Source organism: Vigna angularis, chromosome 11 (genome assembly GCF_016808095.1).
Source record: "Vigna angularis cultivar LongXiaoDou No.4 chromosome 11, ASM1680809v1, whole genome shotgun sequence".
Taxonomy (NCBI): domain Eukaryota; kingdom Viridiplantae; phylum Streptophyta; class Magnoliopsida; order Fabales; family Fabaceae; genus Vigna; species Vigna angularis.
Window position 1 is genome coordinate 22,874,731 of NC_068980.1, and position 14,016 is coordinate 22,888,746.

The 14,016-nt window shown below is 37.2% G+C and overlaps 1 long non-coding RNA gene across 1 annotated transcript; it reads right to left on the reverse strand.

Moving 5' to 3' along the window:
* Nucleotides 1-1,683: 1,683 nt before the first annotated feature.
* LOC128194772 (uncharacterized) lies at nucleotides 1,684-3,215 on the reverse strand. Its single transcript, XR_008246130.1, has 2 exons — nucleotides 2,271-3,215; nucleotides 1,684-2,171 (listed from the first exon to the last, which is right to left on the reverse strand). It is a non-coding gene; the product is annotated as an uncharacterized LOC128194772 (long non-coding RNA).
* Nucleotides 3,216-14,016: the final 10,801 nt, after the last annotated feature.

A 14,016-nucleotide genomic window follows, 5' to 3' on the forward strand; every position in this document is an offset into this window, starting at 1 on the left:
TGGATGTCACTGACAACATCTACTGATGGATGTTACTGAAAATTTCTTCCCATTTGCCTACTTTTTATTGCACTTGTCCATAATATGTTTCCGGTTTTGATTGATGATGTATGCTTAGAACACATTGAGGACAATGTGTAGTTTAAGTGTGGTCTATTGGGAGAGATTCTGATTGTTCTTTGTGTTGTGTGTTAAAAAAAAAAAAATTTTTGTTTTTGAGTGTGAAATTTTTTCTGATTTAAGTTGTTTTTAGTGTGTTTTGTGTGCAATAAATTTTACATTTTTTCTCTTGATTTCTGGATGATGTCTAAGTTGTAGATTTTCCTTCACTTCAGTAATACTCATGGCGTGAAATCTTTGCTCTTCTCTGCTTGAAAAATGATTATGATGTTTAAGAGGTTGATTTGATTGTGACAAATACCCTGTGCGAGATTTGAGCCACTTTATTTCTTTCTTGTGTGTGACATATCTCTTGATTGCTTGCACATTTGCCTTGGCTTGACTCTTATTGTTAACTCTTGATTGATATGCATGTTTAGAAATGATAAAGGCATTTCATTTCTTGAGCCTCGTTAGCCAAATAAGCCTACCCTGTTATTATCATTTGATAACCCCTTTGAGCCTATACTGTATCCATTTCTTTGTTTTGAAGCTCATACACTCGACCTAAGTGGAAAACTATGATTACCTTAACCTTAGGAAATTTTGGAGCTTTGGAAGTGTTTTGGGAACAAGTGTGGTCTCCGTGGGGATTCTTATAAATTGGCTAGTTGGTTCATCAGCTTGTTTTTGATTTGGAAATATGATCTTGTTGAGTGAAAAAAAAAAATTGAAAAAAAAAATTTGAAAAAAAAAATGAAAAAAAAATTGAAAAAAAAAAAACAATTTTGTGAATAATGGAGTCAAGAAGAGGATTGAATTAGAGGGCTGGGTGCGATTTGACTATGTTTACACTTGTTCCCCATTGCTCCTTTATTTCTTCTGGGTTGTAGCTACTTATCCATATTTTATCCTCCTGTGTCCTTGGCCCCATTACAGCCATTAAAGACCTTTTGATTTAAACATGCATATACTTCTGAGTGTTGATTTTAGAGGCTTGCCAAGTCTATTTGTGTTTGCTTTCTTGAGTGCATTGAGCTGATATTATTATTTACCCTAGACACTTGAGAGAAACATTGTTAGTGCATCTGTGAGGTCTTGTTACCTTTGATTCACCTCTTGAACTGATTAATTCTTTTACCACGTACTGAATTGCCTGGATGATTTCTGTGAGTATCTGCTTTTCTTTGATTCTGTGTTGGATATTGCCTACTTCCACTCTCTGTCCAGAATTCTTGAGAACTGTGTAAATTTTGTTTGTCTCATGGCAAGTCTTTGTTTTCTGTGTGCTGAACTTTAGTGTTGAACACCTAATGTCCTTTGAACTATTCCCTGTTTTGCGTCTTGATTTTGCCCAGGAGTGCAAAAGACTAAGTGTGGTCTATTTTGATGAATCAATATTTTATTCACTTCACTTAGCTTATTGTACCAAATTTAATCAGGGAATTGTGCTAAAATGTCCGATATTTTTCCGTATTTGCTAAATGAGCTTGATTTGATCAGTAATTCTTATTTTGTCTAATTTGAATTATCTGAGTTAATTATTTGCATTATTAATTATAGTGAAAATTTTGGAATTATAAATTGGGACGTTTGGAAGAATATTCACTTTTACACTGTGTTAATTAATAGAAAAAAGATACACTGGATTGATTTATTTTGTGTGTGGAAGTGAAAAATTAGGAGTGGAATATTTTTGTTTGTAGGTGGTGTCACGGTTTTATAGCTGAAAGATAACAAATGTGCTGCCACATTTTTGATGCTTGGGAACAAATCACGTTCGGAATTCTGCTGAGTGGTTTTTGAAGTGTCATTGCTCTGAAAAGAATAAAAGCACACGGCCCCCACAATTCATTTTAGGCAATATTCAAGTGGGCATTCCAACTTTCTGCTGAGAACGTGGTTTTCAAATGGTTTGGGAGAAACATTCTCCTTTGGGGCTGTTACGGAAAGAGCACAACACAAGCACACATGTGTCACGGCTTGGGAGATTAAGCCATATTTAATTAGTTTGATTGTTTTATAGCTGGAAGCAGAGCACGCCCATACACTTCACGGACCAACCTGAGAAGCTGCATGGAGAAAAGTAGAGGTCACAAGTTTCTTTGAGGTGCATGGCAGCAAATACAACAGCCAAGAAAGATCACAGTTGGAAGCAAATACTTCACTACCTCTCGGTTAAAACTGCAAAATGGAGAATGGAATTGGTATCAGGTGGAGATGTTCACGGCTCTCTCAGAAATTGATTGGAAAGTGATAGCATGGCCCATGACAACCACGTTGGCACACACCAAAACATCACAAATGCTTGAATAAAAAGGGCCACCACTCTCGAAGCAGCGCATGAGAGATTGAAGTAAGTGAGTGATAGTTGAGGATTTACCCCTTTCATTAGAGAAGCCACAGTGCAGCAAAGATTAAAACACACGGCCCTTGGACAACTAAGGATCAACAAAATATATGAAGGGATAAAAAGCGGGAGCAGCCACTGAAGGGAATATTATCCTCACTGAAAAGCTTAGCAGAGGACGTGGAGAGCAGGCCATGATTGAACGGAAAGAGATGGCTCATAGCTGGCTGGGTTTTCCTTTTTGGAAAGAAGAGACTTACAAGCTCAAAAGGAGGAACGACTATACACATTCGGTTACATTCAGAGGTTCTGGACACTACTCTTAGTTACAGAACTCACGGCTACACACACTCTGGGTTTTTGGTTTTGAAACTATTGGCTGTGAACGTCTTTGTTGGAGGGCTGCTACTTGGAGTCTGGAGACTACTCTGAGGGGCTGGAGTTCTCTGAAGAAAAAAACAATTTGTTTGGAGAGCAAGAGAGGAGAAATGCGTTAGCTGCCACCACAAGCAAGAACTCTGGTTTGGATTCTCTGTCTGCATAATGGAATGGGGTTTAGTTTGAATAGGTTTGGTTTGTTTATTAATGCTTGAACCAAGAGTGAAGTTATTGTTCTAAACATGTGGAAGAATACGTACACTTCCTTCTTTGCTGTTAACGTGTTGTGTACTGTCATTTCCAATTTGAATTGAATTTGGTTGCTTATTTTACTAGTTGCATCTTATTTTATTCCATGAGCTTTTTACTTCTACACGGCTGTACTCAATGTTGTTGTGATGGAAAGAGTAGAATATTTATTTAATTGCTTTTAGGAAGATAAGTTCTTGGTTTTATGTTAGAAGACGGTGTGATATGATGACAGAAAAGTAGTCACGGCATTTTACAATGAACAACACATCATTCTTTAAAAATCTGAAAAGGTTTGTCTAGAAGTATAGCTTGTGGTGATGAATAAAAAATGAAGATGGAAACTAGGAAGCACTAGGTGTCACGGTTTTGGAAAGGAAAAGGAAGTGGGGTCTTGGCCTTGAATATTGCATGGTTTCTATTCCTTTTCTTAGAGTAATTTACGGTTTTGGGAGAGAAAAGAAGTGTATTTTAATTCCTTGTGGGAGCTCATGTGTAGCATGTTATTGGGTAGAGATGAATTTGTCTTATTCTTGTTGAGTTGAATGGAGAATGGAAGCTGGAAGTATAACCGTGTGATGTCCACATGAAGTTGCAACATTGATTTTGCAGTAATATAGAATATTCACTTTAGTCTTATGCAGAGAATTGTTTTGTCCAATTGTTGAGAATGAAGAAGCGCGTAGGCTTGGGATAGGTGCTGGTTGGTGTGCTCGGGAATTGCTTAAGAATAGAAGGGAGAATTCTTTTGGATGAGAATTTATGAATTCTTTAATTAAAGAATGTGGAATGGTTACGTGAAGTTGAATACCACTTTGAATATTTTATTGTTTTCTTTCATTTGAAGAATGGAAGTATGAAGAAGTGGCACGGCTCCCATGAATGAAAGGGCACATGGCTTAATTGATCTATTTACTTGGATGTTGGGAGGCTACGGTTTTTGATGAGAAAAGAAAACAATTTCGTATTCTATTTTTATTTGAATGAAAACCATGGAAGCAACTTGTCACGTTACGCGCAGAGGATTTGTTTTTTTTTTTCAATTTAAAAATTTAATTCTTTTAAAGGGATGTGGTACATTTTCTCGGTGTTTATTGTTTTTTTCATTTTACTGTTCTAATTTCATTTTCACTGTGTTAATTTTGTTTTACTATTTTGAAATTTATTTTGCCGTTTTCAATTCAATCGTGTTTAATTTTCTGTTCAATTTAATCTTTCCGCATAAAATCAAATATCACAAACCCCCCCCATTACGTGTTGATCTGAAACCGAACCATAAATATTGGTCCTTGAGAGACGACCTAGGAGTCACATCCTAGCTATACTGCATTCTTAACTATGCAATCAAATTTGTATGCGGTGCGACCCGTATCAATGCCTCTTGTGCATTCCAACATTTCACCATGCACACATGTCTCTGATGTCACGGTTAACAGAGCTGTCATCTTATATGCCATTCTCACTGGACGCTCTGTAAACCTGGGGAAACTAATCGCTAATGAGATACGCAACTGTGCGAATTCAACAAAAGCTCCCCTTGGACATCCATCTCTGATCACACATCTCTGCAAGCAAGAAGGAGTGGACACTACTATTCCACCGTTCGAGCATCCCAGGAAACCGATTGATATGGGGTATTATACCCCATTTTGTTTGGATGCAGATGATGGAGTTGCCAGTCCACCACCCAGATCACCGAGGATACATGCTAGACAGCGCCCTATCCCCAGACGTCCTCAGCCACCACCACCAGCACCTCCGTCCAATCCTTACCAGATGATGGACATGCGACTTGCACTGATTGAATCAAAGCTGGAGGCGGTGAATCGGATCGGCTAGGCCCACGCAGAGATGATGAGGCATGTTTATGCAGCATCCCATCCAGGTTTCATGACGTCTGACCAGTACATCACCTTCGTTGCTTGGCCTGGGGACCAGTCCTTTCCTTCTGGGGGGGGTAGACCTCAGGATGGCACTGCTGCTATGGATGAGGATGATGATGACGACGAGGACGAGGACTCAGACTGACTGATGGCCATCACAGCAGGAGTCGATTTTTCTTTATTTTTTTCTTTTGTCTCAGTCGTTATTTTACTTTTAGGTTCTTTAATTTTTTGAACATAAACATCTTTTATGCATTTGGTTTGACAGTATGAGTTGATGTGTGAAAATCTGGTTGTTATGCTTTCTGTATGTGATTGAACGTGTGGAAATAGCTTATTTGATTGAGCATTGATTGTTGATGTGTTCACTGAGTTATGCTAATGCTTGGGGAGTCGATTGCAGTCAAAATTCATGACATTGTGTTTAGCAGAGTATGGAATCTTAATTAACAGGGTGAGATTTAGTGCCTCATATTCTTTTGCTGTGTGATTGCTATCATGCTAGATCACAATTGACTTTGCCTGAGTTTCTATAATTTGAACTATCTACTTGCTTGTTGAATTTGATCAAGGCATTCTTTTCTCACCTTACATACACATTAGCCATTCAACCATAAATGTAAAAAGATCTTTCCTCTTTGTACCTTAAGCTTATTGAAAATTCCCTGAACCTTTTACCTTGAGCTGAATAGAACATGCATCTGCATTATAGCAGAATAATCCAAGTTTGGGGGGAAACGATGGTGTATTGAGAAAAAGACAAAGATGGAAAAGTAAGAAAAAGAGAAAAAGAAAAGTACTTAATGAAAAACAGTTGGGTGTAAGTTTGAAATTGGTAATGATACATGAGGAGCAAAGGAGAAGCTTATATGCATGAAGTGAATTAGGTAATTTCTCAGCTCAAGAACCGTTGATTTCCAGAAAAACCATGATTCTTTCTTAGCCCAACCACAACACAAGCCAATCAAAGTCCTTGTGACATCAACTTGCGTGTAAATTGTTTTGAATTGATTGAAATGAAAGGCAAAGTTAAATTGTGTGATAATATGATTGTAGAGTGAGCTTTTTACACCCCTATACACCATTGCTTTAGAGTGAAACACTTTCCAGGTGAGGATTGATTCCATACATCAAGTGAAACACTCTGTCATGTTTGTTGATTTCTTTTGCACCCTTTGCATTATGACCATAATTGTTGATAGGTGAACACCTCTGTTGTGCTTGATTGATGACAGTTGTATATATCCATTATGTTCTTTCTATTAGATGCTAACGCAGGATTTTCACTTCTTGAACTTAAAGGATATCTCAAATTTGTAACCAATGCATTTTAATGATTGTTTTCTAGAATAGTTTACCTTTTGCTTGAGGACAAGCAAGGTTCTAAGTTTGGGGGAGTTGATAATGACCAATTTTACTTCATTATCCAACATCAAATTGATGGAATTTGTCAACTCTTCCTTTACTTTTAGTCTTGTTTAACTCAATTTCTTGTATTTGTAAGTGATTACATTATAAGTTGTAATTAGCCCATTTGATGGCTAATCCCCATTCAAAGAAGCTGGGAGAAGATACTCACCAAAGAACATTGCCAAAACCCAAGAAAAGAGAGAAGAGCAGCTGAAAAGATGAAGAACCCAGGCTGCTGCAGAGAGTCACGCCGGGCGCCTACTGACCTAGGTGGCGCCGGGCGTGACAATGCTGACCGAGGACACGCCTGGCGCCTGTCTGTCGGGCCGCCGGGCGCCACTTTTGCTGATGTGGCAGAAACAACTTATTTAGTTCTGGAACGCGTAGGGGTTTGCATCTTTGGCAGCCCAGACGCGATTTCTACACCTTGGAGTAGCTGAAGGCGATCTTGGAGCTGTGGAAACACTTCTCCTTCCACCTTGGGTCTTCTCACTTCTTCCATTTCATCAATTTGTAAGATCAAGCTCTCCATGACAATGGAGAGCTAGTTTCATTATTGTTGGGGATTGATGTAATCACGGATCTTTTGTGCTAATTACAGTTGAATTGATTGATTATATGTCTATTCCATTGATTTCTAGTGTTTAATTCCTTCTCTTAAAGCTTGTGATGTTGTGTTCCACCATTGCATGATTCTAGGGTTTGCTTGATATTGGGAAATGTTGTGCAAATCTGAAATTGGATTAAATACCTAAGGGAAATTGTATCTAGGGATAGAACTTGGACCTTTGGTTGTCTTAAATCTCAACTCTTAAAGCGGATGAACTTGTTAAAGTTTCTAAGGAATTAGAGTTTAAGAAGTAAGTCTAGGCTCTTTCTACCAAGGGATTGGGTTGGAGTAATTTAGTTGAATGACATTGGATAATTAATGGAAAGAAAGTGAATTGTTTGCGCAAAAGTGAAGTAGATGAGATCATATCCCCAATAATACCATTTCATACCATTTCTAATCACTCGCATTTCTAGCGTTTAAGTTATCAAAGATCAACTTTTATCATTCTTGCATTATCTTTACTTTAATCGTTTTAAAACCACAAAAACATGGAATCATTCTTTAGTCTAAATTAGTTAGTTATTATACGATTGTCTAGGACACGAGTCTCTTGGGAAACGATACCCGGTCTTACCGGTTTTATTACTTGAACGATTCGGTGCACTTGCCGAAGTCTCAACACCTATATATACTTACGGAGGTGTCCTGCCCGAATGAGACTTTCTATTTCGTTTTTCAGCGTGATGCATTCTTCTGTAGTATGTCCATGATTGTGATGGAAATGACAGCTCTTCCTTTCATCTGCGTTTCTTGGAGATGGTTTCGTTTGGAGTGTGAGAAGTTCAGCGTTTAGAGCTTCTTCAAGAACTTTTGCCCTAGGTGCGTTGAGGGTTGTATAATGATGAAACTTAAATGATCGGGGAAACTCCCTAGTTTTACCATTATTGCCGAATGGTCGCTTATCGTCCTTTCTACCTCCACTTGCCTCAACTTCTTGTTGTCGCTTTCTTTGTAAGATTCGCATATCCTCCATGCGGATGAATTCAGCTATTCGTTCCTGGAGCTCCTCCATAGATTTTGGCGGTCGTGCATACAATTTTTCAGCAAAATACCCTGGTTTTAGACATGGCAAATTGGTGATGATAAAAGATTGACTTACATCTTTAGCTCGTCGTGCAGTTTCCATATACCTTTTCATAAAGGCCTTCAAAGTTTCTCCTTTTTCCTATTTAGTATTTACCAATTCCGCTGGTGTTACTTCCTGATTACGATTGGAGGCGTACTGCCTTCTAAAAAGGTTTTCCACAGTGGCGAAGCAATCCACTGTGTTTGGGGGAAGAGTGTTATATCACTCTAATGCTTCGTCCTTGAGTGATAAGGAGAAGGCTCTGCACATAACCGGATCACTGTCCGTGTAGAACACCATTGCATTGGTGAAAATCCTGAGGTGATTGTCGGGATCTGTCGAGCCATCATACTTATCCAATACAGGAGGGTTCTTCTCTGGCATTGGAGTTTGCATGATGACCCTCGTAAAAGGGAGTAGACTTGAGGGCCGATCGGTTTGCCGGGGTGACGATTCTCTCCTTCCCCGACCGTTCGGGTCAATATGCTGAGATGACTGCCGATTACGACTTCCATCATTATCATTCTAATGGTTGTTATCCCGATCAGTAGTGGACTCTGATTGCTGAGCTGACCGTTCGGCACGACCTCGCTCTACTCTCAATGTTGCAATTTCCTCAGCATGCTTTCGCTGCATCTCTTGTTGTGCTTGCGTTTGTGCATGTATGGTTCTTGCTTGTGCTTGTATCTGCGCTTGCATCTGCGGTATCAGATCTCTGGTGTTCTGTTCTTCCTCCATGCTCCTCGTGGTCACAATTGGGTTTGACACTCGGCCCCACGGTGGGCGCCAAAATGTCTCGGTAGATATTTTGCGGGACCGAGAGACTAACCTGCTGACGTGTCTGAATCGCTCACTCGCTTCCAAACTCCTGTCTGATCCTTCTTGACAAAGGGGGATGTACCTGCAAAAGGCACTCCGACGCTCAAGTTAGGCGTGTTATTGAAGAGCCTCGGCTCTTGGTTGAATATTTAATGGGACAATCAGTGCTTGATTCCCACTGTTTGAATATTTGGAGAGTAGGGGAGAGTATCTAATGCTTCAGTGAAAACGTACCTGGATTTCGGCCCTGACTTTGTATTTATAATTTACCTCATGGATCCTGAGCTGATACAAGCCCAATAAAATATAAACAGATTTACCTTAAAATCTGGTTGGTTACCTTAACATTCGGCTGATTGCTCATAAACCGCCTATCAGATCTTTAATCAGATATCTTTGACTATTTTATCATTCGTTGGACACGTGGTCCAATAATAAGCGCTGGCCCAATTGTGGCCCGGACCGATTGCTCTTGTTGACTATAGTGGTGACCGAACGGTGATGACCGTTCAGTAAGTATAACTGACGAGCGGTGTCGCCCCAGCTTTAATAAAAACGATCGCCCTTATAGTGGTGACCGAACGGTGATTACCGTTCAATAAGTACAACTGACTGGCGCTGTCCCGGTTTGAGCTGAATGACGAGCATTGTTGTTGATGAGCATTGCTACAGTAGATAGAGCGATCGGGGTAAGTACAACTGACTGACGTTGTCGCGGTTTGAGCTGAATGACGAGCGTTGTTGTTGATGAGCATTGCTACAGTAGATAGAGCGATCGGTCTTAGATGTTAACCGGTCGGCCTAGATATCATACTATACACTATTAATACACATTTAATGAATCTCCAAAAATTGTTCGAGTGAGTTTTCTTAAGTTGTAAAATATTGAAATGTAAATACGTTTCTAATAGCTTTACGAGATAGCATAATCTACAATGTGAATTTAATACATACAATTTATTTAAAATCTAAAAAAATAATCTTTCATAAATTAAAAAACAAATTAGGTAGTTAAATAATTTGTCTGATCTTTACAGTTTTATATGATAATCATTATATTATGTCCCGATATAAAAAAGAAATTTATATAATAACATTTTTATTAAAAGAAAAATCATCTAAACTTATATTTATTTTCCTCTCTCTATCTCTCTCTATCTATCTATATCTAATATATATATATATATATATATATATATATATATATATATTATTTATATATATATATATATATATAAATATCTTATTGACTTGATAGTTGCATTACAGAGCAATATTCATCCCTAGTAGCAGTCAACACTGAACAAAATTTTCATAACGTCCAACTCCAGTCAGGGATACTGGATATTGAAATGGCACAGGAAAACATGTCGATGTTCTTACAAAGTCAACGAGCCCTGGCACCACCCATTGAGGCAATCTTAAAACAGAATAAAGGTAAATTTTATTGTATAACTGTACATTTTCTATTATCAATTCACTAATCAACTTATTCATGATCCTTAAAAAGATATACTTTTGATTGAGAATAACGAGTTCAAAATGATGATCCTTAAAATGTAGAATCTTCATTATCATATTTACATACATTTGTAGTTAGCTTTTTATAACGAAAATTTCAGACAGTTAATACTTAATTAAAAAATAAAGACAATTTTAAAGATTCAGATAGAAAAATATTTTACCTGATAAAAAAAACTTTCGCAGGTTAATTGAAATTTATTTTTATTTTAAAATAAAATAATAAAATTCATCCATTTTCAAAATTTTGAAAACAGCGCCATTCTGGAAACCTTTATAAGTATGTTTGGTTTTTAGAGAATAAAAATAGATGAATATTGACAGGTTAAAAGTGTATTTTTTATTAAATGCAACTTAAGTTAAATACATTTAGAAATAACTAACTAAAAGATCACATCTTGTGATTCTAGCCATCATTACTAATGAATTTGTTGAAAAATAGGAAATAACTAACCCAATAAAAATTAGGGATGACAAAAAAATTCACGCCCATGGATATCAGCAGATAAAACCCAAGACGGATAGTTACTATCTGCAGATATTTATTACTCGCGGGTAGCGGGTATTTTAATACCCGCTTCTAAACGAGTCGGATGCGAATATTATACTATCCAACTCGCGGATACCTGTTACTCGAAAAAAAATAATAAAATTTAATTAATATTTTTTAAAATTAAAATTTTTTTATTACTCTTAAAAAGGGGAAATTTTAATAACAATGACTTAAGATTCCTTTCAATTAGCTTTTTTTAAAAGACGAAAAGAAAAAAAAGAGTTACATTACTTTTGAGCTAACCCTAATAGAGATATCAAACATATACATAGAACTGATTAGAAAATTCTCTCTTAACGGAGGATTCTTTTCTTCTTCCTTCAGCTTGCGCAGGGAGTAGGCTTCATTCCCTCTTCCTCTCTCTCTTGGTTCTAATTGGGGTTTTGTTCCGATTTGGGATTTGAAATTAGGGTTTTATTTGTTTTCTAATTTTGGGGGTTTCTTTTGTACGTTTTGATTCGCGTTTTGGGAGTTTGTTTCTTGATTTCTTCCCTGTTGATTGGTGATGCGATTTTGGGGTTATGATTTGAATGAGTGTTTTGAGTGTTTTTGAATTTTAGTTTATTGTTGAAGATTGGATTTTTGAAGACCCTGGTGGTTATCGTGGTTTAGAAATTTTTGTAATTGTGTTTGTTTTCGGAATTTGGGTTTAAGGTTCCTGTTTGTGTTCTCTTGGAAATTCTTTATCTCTATGTTTCATACATTGATAGATATTTGTAGGTTAATCATGTGACTAAATTGAGACTTCAGTTATCCGGTGTTTCTTTCTCATATCTTTTTTTTTCAAAAGTTGTTCAATATTTGTTTTCTTTAACTTGTTTAAAAATTATATTGTGTCTTTTTAATATGTAGCAAATATATTAAATATTTCTCTTTAACTTGTAATTTAATTTTAACCTTATTTAAAAATTCACAAAATATATTTTTTAAATATTTGTGGGTTGAAAACGGGTATTCCACGGATTTAAAAAAATCCGCGGATTTTTTTATGCGGATATCCAGCGGGTATCCAAATAATTTAAAGTTTTGTACCTTGTAGTACTTAACTCCATAATTGACAATTCCTTTGATGTATCTTACAACTCTCTTGATTGTCTTCAAGTGCAGTTCACTAGCACAATTCATAAATCTTAACAACAAGCTAATTGGGAATAAGATGTCAGGCCTTCTGGATGTAAGATACATTAGACACCCAATCAAACTTATAAAATAAGCTTCATCAACTTTATCAGTTCCATCCTCCTTGATATTCTTCTCTTTTTTATTCATTGGAGTGTTCATTGGTTTGCATTCACCAAGGTGAAATTTCTTTAGAATCTCCTTTGCATATTTTTTCTAGCAAATAAAAATCTCATTCTTCTTTTGAGTGATCTCCATGCCCAGAAAATAAGTCATAAGACTAAGATGTGTCATCTCAAAGACCTTTTTCATTTCTTGCTTGAGTTCCTCAATTAGTGCTAGGTTGCTTCCTGCCATCAAGAGATCATCAACATATAATGAAATAATTAACGGTTAAATATGTTTTTAGTCCCTTAACTATCATGTGATTTTAGATTTTGTCTCTCTTTCAAACTTTGGTACACTTTGATCCTTCACCTTAAGAAACTATAATTTGTAGTCCTCGAAAATCAACTAGTTAAATTTAATCTGATGTGGCTAACGTTGTACCACATATGATGTCACTGTAGGAAAAGGCCACTGTAGGTTGAGAGGTTGAGTCGCCGCGAAAGGGAGGACCCTGGCGATGACCTTGACGACGTGCGGTGTCGCCAGCGACGCCTTGGGTTTGGCGGAGGTGTGCCACCATGTTTGGTTAAGTGGAGGCTGAGGTGGATGACAACCCGACCATTAGAGAACCGTAGTCAGGTGGATAAAGAGTTAAATGATCATGGATCCGTGAAAAGCTCAAGCTGTAACATTACTGGTGGAGAAATCAACAAGTCATTTGCTCGTTTCTAGCTTAATTATGAAAAAAACTCCCCAATAGCCAGCCAAAATCCTAGCTCACCAAGCTTTGAGTCCAAATTTCGGCATTTGTTAAGAAATCAAAGAAGGCAAGTCCAAGGGGCAGCTGGATTACAGACGAGGACTCTAAAAGCTTGGTGAGTGTCCAGTCAGATCGGTTTCGGAGGCACTCGATCGCAGGTTCATCGGTGAGAGACGACTAGAGCCTTGCGAGCTCTCCAGCATTTCCAAGCTACATGGTGCCAACTCAATCTGCAAAAGCCAAATTTAGGACACAAAGACTATTAGCTCCCGAAAATGGAAAAACTGAGAAAGGGGGAGGGAAAATAAAAGAAACAAGGATTGTTTAAGAATAACAATTTGACAGAAAATGTAAAACCTATGTAGCCCATTTTCCAATAAATGGTTAAAAATCACAATATTAGATTCTATATTCAAATCTAGAAAATCCTGGTTGGAGCATTTCTTTATTCCATTGCTTAGCCTTATCTTTCCTTCCATGATTTGAGAAACCACGTACCATGATATGATATGTCCAAACATAGGTTCATAACCCTTTTGACATATCCGACCAAACAACAAACGAGCTTTGTCCATATCACTCTTGGATAATTCTTTCAACAACAAATTGTAGGTGAAAATATCAAGCGAGCACTTCTCTATTAATCGTTCCAAGTTCGAAATATAATGGGTCACTTTGAGACAACCGGAAAATGCATCAATCACCAAGTTAAGTGTTGAATTAGCAGAAAATTCCCCCTTCCACTCCTCTTAAATAAACACATGCATCATAGAGTTTTGTTGAAATCAAAGAATGTTGAAGCAGTTGATTGCCCATAAAATAACTAATTGGGTGTCCAATTTTCTCGTATGTGTATAAGCTCATAGCATTCAAGACTTGGATTCAATCCAACTCTGAACATGCTAAAAAAGAACCCAAGTGAGCATCTCCAGTAAATTGAAAAAGCGCCCTCTTGAATTATCCATTTTAAGTAAGCAGTAAAGAGATATGCTCTGTTGCTGACCCTTGAGATAGGAATCTTGCGATCTCAAAATTTGCAATTTCGGCATTTGACAAATAAGGTTATTTAAGCTTGTTTTAGAATCACA